Source organism: Scyliorhinus torazame, chromosome 3 (genome assembly GCF_047496885.1).
Source record: "Scyliorhinus torazame isolate Kashiwa2021f chromosome 3, sScyTor2.1, whole genome shotgun sequence".
In the NCBI taxonomy this organism is placed as follows: domain Eukaryota; kingdom Metazoa; phylum Chordata; class Chondrichthyes; order Carcharhiniformes; family Scyliorhinidae; genus Scyliorhinus; species Scyliorhinus torazame.
In genome coordinates, this window is record NC_092709.1 from 251810130 (window position 1) to 251818672 (window position 8543).

Consider the following 8543-nt stretch of genomic DNA (forward strand, 5'->3'; position numbering starts at 1 on the left):
AGGGTGGTCCTTTAGCTTTTATACCTCAGTTATTCGCTGTTACATAAGCAGAGTATTCATCCTAGAATGTGAAAATGGTTTACAATGAAGGATATATGATTTTGCATTGCTCTAATTTTAAAAGATAAGATATCTGCTATAACCGTGGGTTTCAGTAACCTTAACAATTTCCTTAAGTTGGAGTTGGCTCAGGAACCCCACTCTTCCATGGCGGACTCTGCCCTGGCAGTCTCTGCTACGTTTTCTGCAGAGAAAGACATTGAATTGAGCTTTCTGTTTCTGCTCACCTCTTCCAGTGCCCCTCCAAACAGTCACCTTCCAGAGACCACGGCCATCAGTGACCTGTCTCCCAGTTGTCAACGTCTGCCATCTTCACATCTGCTTGTAGGTGTCCTTGTAGCGAAGGAATGGACGTTCAGCAGATTTGACACAGTGACCATTTAATTCTATAAAAGTTTTTGGGTATGCTAAAAGCAGAATACTTGAGATCTGAAATAAAAGCAAAGTGCTGGAAAAACCCTGCAGGTCTGGCAGCGTATGCGGGGGGAGAAATAGAGTTGATGTTTTGAGTCCAATATGACTATTTGGAACTGAAGAGAGGTAGGAATGTGATGACGTCCATGCTGTTGAAAAAGGGGGAAGGGGCAGGTCGAGCATAAGAGAAGGGCAGCACTATAGCACAGTGGTTAGCACAGTTGCTTCACAGCTTCAGGGTCCCAGGTTCGATTCCTGGCTTGGGTCACTGTCTGTGCGGAGCCTGCACGTTCTCCCTGTATGTACGTGGGTTTCCTCCGGGTGCTCCGGTTTCCTCCCCAGTCCAAAGATGAGCAGGTTAGGTGGATTGGCCATGCTAAATTTCCCTTCGGTTAGGTGTGATTACTGGGTTACGGAGATACGGTGGAGGCATGGGCATAAGTAGGGTGCTCTTTCCAAGAGCCGGTGCAGACTCGATGGGCCGAATTGCCTCTGAAGTGTTGGGTACTCTGCTACACAGATGAACCAACACGGTTGCGAATGGTACAACGCAGTTTTATTTCAAACATCTATTTACACTGGTAAACTGTTTACTGCGGTTCGATCATGACCCTTGATTCTGTGGACCTATTCCTAATTCTATTTTGTAGTGGCACTCAGCACATGGTGGATGTCTGAGTGGCTTGTAATGAGCTCTGTGCCCTGAGCCGTCTCCTGCTCGAGTGCCCAGGAAGTGTCGTGTTCCCTGTTTTGTACTGTGTATGCTCTTGCCTGTGATTGGCTGTCGTGTTGTGTGTTGATTGGTCCGTTGATCTGTCCATCAGTATGTATATGTGCTATGATGTTTACCTGAATATCATGACATCCCCCTTTTTTACAAGAACATGTGCCTACGTGGTCATAAATAGAGATGTGTACTGAGTGTAGCTAAATGTGTGTGTGCAATATTTACAGCATGTACATGGGGCTAAACTACATACAAGGGGCGATGTCGGGTGCGACATAACAACGAGGTTGTACCATAAACAAAGAACGGGGAAATGTTGAACGACAAAACAAATTCCTGTAACAATAAGAACAGAAACATATTAACACAGTGGTAGTATGAGTTCAATGTACAAGCAGTCTCAAAAGTCCAGTCTAGTAGGTGGGCGACGAATTCGGGTTGACCGCATCAAGGGTAGGTCTGGAACCACCGGCTGAGGAATGGGCCTGGCCATGGGCGACGACGGAAGGGGCATGGTGGCAGGCAGCTCCACGAAGTCGATATCAGGAACAACAGGAGGGTGCGGTGTAGGTGCAAGGTCCCGTCGCGAGCGTGGAAGTAGGCGAAGAACCCGGCGATTGCGCCTAAGAATGGATCCATCAGGCATGCGAACCATGAACAAGTGGGGAGCCACACGTCGGAGAACTTCGGCAGGTGCTGACCAGCCACCTTCTGGTAGGTGGATGCGGACTTCGTCTCCAGGGGCCAGGGCGGGAAGATCAGTTGCCCGTGTGTCATATGCCCTTTTCTGGTGACCGCGCTGCTGTTGCATTCTGTGTAGTACCGGAGCATGGTTGGTTGTGGGTGCCAGAATGGAAGGCACAGTGGTCCTGAGGGCGCGACTGGTGAGAGGCCAGTGGCTAGCGGGACCAAGCGATAGGCCAGCAGGGCTCGACAGAAATCCGATCCAGCAGCAGCAGCCTTGCAGAGGAGCCGCTTGACAATGTGAACGCCCTTCTCCGCCTTTCCATTGGACTGGGGATGCAGAGGGCTGGACGTCACGTGTGTGAAACCATACGAGGCAGCAAAAGATGACCATTCCTGGCTGGCGAAACAGGGCCCATTGTCCGACATGACAGTCATCGGAATGCTGTGGCGAGCAAAGGTGTCTTTGCAGGCCCTTATGACAGCGGACAATATCAAATCGTGCAGACGTATGACCTCTGGATAGTTGGAAAAGTAGTCAATGATGATGACATAGTCCCTGCCCAGCACGTGAAAGAGGTCCACACCCACCTTCGCCCAGGGGGACGTCACCAGCTCATGGGGCAGAAGCGTCTCAGGAAGTTGCGCCGGTTGAAACCTTTGGCAGGTGGGACTGTTGAGCGCCATATTGGCAATGTCATCACTGATGCCCGGCCAGTATACCACCTCTCGGGCCCTCCCTCTGCACTTCTTGACCCCCAGGTGGCCTTCGTGTAGTTGGTCGAGGACCAGCTTGTGCATGCTGTGTGGAATCACAATCCGGTCTAGCTTTAGAAGGACACCATCAATGACGGCCAAGTCGTCTCGGACATTGTAGAACTGCGGGCACTGCCCTTTGAGCCACCCTCCCGTCATGTGGCGCAGCACACGTTGTAAAATGGGGTCAGCCGCAGTCTCTCGGCGAATACGGGCCAGACTGGAGTCGTCAGCTGCCAGATTTGCCGATGTGCAAGCCACCTGCGCCTCGACCTGACAGACGAACCCCTCCGAATCTGGCGGTGTGCTCACTACTCTAGATAGGGCATTCGCAATGATAAGGTCCTTACCCGGGGTGTAGACCAGTTGGAAGTCATACCTCCTAAGTTTAAGTAGGATGCGCTGGAGGCGAGGGGTTGTCTCGTTCAGGTCCTTATTTATGATGCTGACCAGGGGGCAGTGGTCAGTCTCAACGGTAAACCAGGGGAGACCATACTCATAGTCGTGGAACTTGTCCAACCCGGTTAGCAAACCCAGGCACTCCTTTTCGGTCTGCGAGTAGCGCTGTTCTGTGGGGGTCATGGTCCGCGAGGCATAGGCGACCGGGGCCCATGACGCAGTGTCATCCCGCTGTAGGAGCACCACCCCAATGCCGGACTGGCTGGCATCAGTCGAAATTTTAGTGTCACGAGATGTGTCGAAAAACGCCAATACCGGTGCTGTGGTGAGCTTAAGTTTGAGCTCCTCCCATTCCTGCTGGTGTGTGTGTAGCCACTGGAACTCCGTGGACTTCTTGACGCGGTGGCGCAGAGCTGTCGTGTGGGAGGCAAGGTTGGGAATGAACTTCCCCAGGAAGTTGACCATGCCTAGGAAGCGTAGCACTGCTTTCTTGTCTGCCAGCTGCGGCATGGCTGTAATGGCGCTCACCTTGTCTGCATCCGGATGGACCACTGACCGGAAAATGTGGTCCCCCAGGAACTTCAGCTCGGTTTGGCCGAAAGAACACTTGGCTCGGTTGAGGCGCAGGCCGTTTTCGCATTTGCGCGCAAAGACGCGCTGGAGACGATAGATGTGCTCCTGTGGTGTGGTGGACCAGATGATCACGTAGACGTGCACCCCTTCGATGCTGAGATGATGACAAATGGCATTCGGTTGTAGCAGAACCTGCCGAAATGGGTGTTGAAGGTGCACCGCTTTCGGCCGGACGGATCTGCCAAAAACCCTTCGAGGCATCCAGTTTTGTGAAGATTTTAGCCCGGGCCATTTCGCTCGTGATCTCTACCCGTTTGGGTATGGGGTAGTGTGCCCTCATTATGTTGTTGTTGAGATCTTTTGGATCAATGCAGATCCGGAGCTCGCCGGAGGGCTTCTTAACACACACCATGGAGCTGACCCATGGCGTGGGCTCCGTGACCCGGGATAGGAGATCCTACAGCTGCTGCTTGAGGCGGTCTTTGAGTGGCGCTGGGACCCTGCGAGGTGCATGAATGACCGGGGTGGCGTCCGGTTTGAGCCGTATTCTGTAGGTGTAGGGCAGTGTTCCCATGCCCTCGAATGCCTCCTGGTTGTGGGCGAGGAGCAATTGGAGCTGTGCGTTGAACTCTGCATCCGGGAAGTCAGATGTGCCGTCTGGAGAGAGAGAGAGTGGCCTCGTTGCACGGGTTGGAGAGCCTTGCATGCCTGTGCGCCTTGCAGGGAGTCCTTCGATGATCCGACTATCTCGAATGAGACTGTGGCCGTGTGTGTGTTGTGTGTCACCTGGAGCTGGCAGGATCCCATAGCCGGGATAACGTTCCCGTTGTTGTCGACCATCCTGCAACGGGATGGCTGAATTAGTGGTCTGACCTTCAAGGCGTAGAAGGCTGACCATGCTATGAGGTTAGCGGAGGCGTCAGTGTCCAGACGGAATGTTATCGGTGATCGGTAGACCGTTAGGGTGGCATACCATTCATCACCCGGATTGATCGTGTTAACTTGTACCGGCTGGTGGGTCCTGGCTGGAGACATTCGGTTCCCATCAATGACTGCAACACGGAAGGCATCCCGGTCGTCTGTGTCACTGGTCTGGATATCGTCTGGGCATGACTCGTAATAAGGAGGCTGAATGGTCCGCACGTCCCGAGGTTGTCGGAGTTGGGGAACATTGACAGGTTGAGCTGATCGACAGCAAGCAGCGTAGTGGCCCACCTTGCCACAGCGGAGGCATTGTCGGGTTCTTGCGGGACACTGCCACTTTAAATGTACGGCTCCACAGTTGCCGCACGTCGTGACGTCATGTCGTTCGTTGCATCACTGCGCATGCGCAGTTCGGTCTTGCGTCGAGCGCGCCTGCGCATCACGTCCCTCAGTGTTGCCGTAGTTTTTGGCGCGCACAAGCACGGGAGGCCTCGAAAAGCGCGTGAAATGGCCACCCTCGTCCGGGCCGCGGGCCGAGAGGTACTCGATCACCTGGACCCGTTCAGCCTCGTAGGGCGCCTGCCTCGCTGATCCGGCCGCGTTTGAACAGCTTCCAATTAACGCCGAGGTTTCCAGCGACTTGCAGCGGCTGCGGTGTGTTGACGGTGTCCATGGCGCAGGATGGCAGATTCCGGAGGATTTGTAGGTAGGTATCAAAGTCACTCCTGGTACTATGAAGTGTTGGGTACTCTGCTACACAGACGAACCAACATGGTTGTGAATGGTACAACGCAGTTTTATTTCAAACATCTATTTACACTGGTAAACTGTTTACTGAGGTTCGATCATGACCCTTGATTCTGTGGACCAATTCCAAATTCTATCTTGTAGTGGCACTCGGCACATGGTGGATGTCTGAGTGGCTTGTAATGAGCTCTGTGCCCTGAGCCGTCTCCTGCTCGAGTGCCCAGGAAGTGTCGTGTTCCCTGTTTTGTACTGTGTATGCTCTTGCCTGTGATTGGCTGTTGTGTTGTGTGTGTGTTGATTAGTCCGTTGATCTGTCCATCAGTATGTATGTATGTGCTATGATGTTTACCTGAATATCATGACAGCCTCCTGCCCTGTAAATTCTATGATTATCTATGATTAAGGTCGGAGATAGGTTTAGGGCAGGGGAGATTAAATGACAATGATGTAAATCTTGAGTGTACAATAAACATGGGTGAACCAGCACCGACGCATCGTCTTTGCCATGAATGCATGCTAATGGTATTAGCACATTCTAGGACCTCGGAGTTGGTGACATTGCCCTGCCAAGAGAAGCCGCGGCAATGTCTGAGACAGCGAAGGTGGAAGTTGTTCAGCCTTTTGGGTGGAAGAGTGCACAGTGGACACAAATATGATGGACTCTCAATTTGGTGTTCTCGGTCAGGTTGCTGTTATTCTACAGTTTATTACTTAGCTTGGACATAATGGCAACAGTTTTTGCAATGTGTGTGTTGATTTCAGCATCAGGTGACATTACTGTTGATTATAGAGCTGAGATATGTAAAGCTATCAACAAAACCAGTGTTACATTCTCAGTGCTGATCGATGACAGCATCATAACATCCTGCACCGTAACATTTGTCTTTCGATGCTGAGGGTCAAACCAAACACTTTACAGGCGTGAGAAGAATGTGTCTCGCTTTTGTCGGTGAAGATATTCCTGGGTATAGAATGCTAGTGAGGCACTGTCAGCATAGAGCAATTCTCGAGGGCATGGCGTACTTTTTTCTTGGGTCCTGGGCGAGCAAGATTCCATAACTTTCCGTCAGTTTTCCTGTGTAAGGAGACACCCTCTGTGGATGAATTGAAGGGACATAGCAGCAGCAAAACGAATATGCCGAAGAATCAATGCAAGAACGCAATCCGCTTTGACGCCGCTGGAAAATTCAAAGGTTCCGATATTGCCCAATCACAGATGACCGGACCCATTATCATGTTATGGAAAGAGGGGATCACACTGAGCAGCTTCAAAGGGCAGCCGATTTTCCCTCGTAACTCAAATGGAATGTCTTGGCGAGATTGATGAAGTTTGATAAAATGTGTATTTTTTATATTTCTGTGTTTATGCTGTGTTGGTCAGGATAAATCTATGTGAGTGTTCAGGGTTAATCAAAGGAGAGTCTGTGGATCAAAGGTGTAATTTTGCATTCAGAAATGAAGCTTTATGGTGGGTCGTAACTTTCAAGTAAACAGAAGGTCTGAAATTTGCATTTGGGGATAAGTGTTGAAATTGATATGTAGCTGTTGCATTTCAATGGAGTCTCAAAAGTGGCAAAGAACATTTGCATTTTACAGGAGATTTGAGTGTAAACAGGAGCAGGTATTTTTTTATTTTATTGACGCAAAATAAAGGTAAAATAGAAACATGAAAGGTTTTAATATTTGGGAATCTGAGTTTTCAAAGGAGTATTTGAAGATGATAGAGAGCTAAGCTGAAAGTGTAAAAGTATTTCTGAAAATGGGTTTTCAGCTGTAATTATTTGTGGGGGAAGTTTCATTGAAAACCAGCTCTCATGTTTTAGAGTGTGTTGAAAAGCTGTAAAAGTATTTTAATTAAAGAAAAACTACTGTTAGACCAAGATATTGTGCTGATGCTGCTTTCATGTGCTTGATGTGTTGAGGTGATTTGGCATCAGCACCTGGAGCTTTGCCCATGGAAGTGAGTCAATAGCTTTGGCAAGCTCCTTCCTGTTGATTCAATATCCAGCTCTTCCACGATGTGCGGTTGTCTAGAGCTTTCTTGGTGTCGGTGTTCTCCCGCGATCTAACTCGAGGTAGTGTTCCACCCATCTTCTCAACTGTTTATTGCCTTTTTGATCCCATAATACATGCCCTTGACATTCCCTGTGCCAACGGGCATCTGTACGTTTTGGCAAAGTTGCAAGCAGTTATCATGAGTGCACTGCCCTTTTAGATTGTTGCACTTTACTTTGGGCAGCTCCTGGTACATTCCGAGTCTCCTCTTTCTTACACCTAATGAGAGTGGATCACTTGGCTTCATTGACAGTTTCTATCACAACAATGGAACAGTCTGTTTTTGCGCTCTTGCTTCCCATGTTTTGAAAGTGTGGTATTATAAATTTTGAAGCATGTTCTACTCGGCACTCTGTGGAGAGAGTGCTGTGCCTGTTAAATCAAGTTGAGATACTGACTGTTGATTTTTTACCAGGTAGACAATAAGCTTGACGTTAAGTGAATGGAATTTCTGCTTTGAATGAAAAATCCTAACCCTGGTGCAAGCTAGGTCAGCTAGGGTGTGATCTGCAACACAGTCATCACCGTGGTAGCTGTGTGTGTGTTGAAAATGTTGCTTAGGACTTCCGGGTGCGGCGATGACCAGCTGAGTCGCACGTTTCGGCAGCTCCCGGTGAAACGGACTTTTGGGCTCTTGATAGGAGCCCCAACGGCAATTTTGACGGCTATAAACACTGTGCGGTAAACCAGAAGGGAATCCCCCCTGGATACGGATGGAAAAAGGAGGAGAGAGTGGCCAGATTGCAGTGGATCCTTTAGAACAGCGGCAAGGAAGGCAAGCAAAAACCAAGATGGCGTCAGAAGGTGGCAGTTTAACATGGGGCCCTGAACAACAAGAGTTCTTGAAATGCTGTGTGGAAGAGATCAAAAAGGAAATGAAGAAAGAGCTGTTTGCCCCGATACTACAGGCTAAAGGAGGAACAAAAGACCCAGGAGCGGGAGCTTTGGGTCGTGAAGGCAAAGGCAGCCGAGAATGAGGACGATATACAGGGCCTGGTGGTGAAGACGGAGACGCAGGAGGCACATCAGAAACGATGTGTGGAAAGGTTGGAGGCACTGGAAAGCAACGCAAGGAGGAACAACCTGAGGATTCTTGGTCTTCCTGAAGGTGCGGAGGGAGCGGACGTCGGGGCATATGTGAGCACGATGCTGCACTCGTTAATGGGAGCGGAGGCCCCGGCGGGTCCGTTGGAGGTGGAGGGAG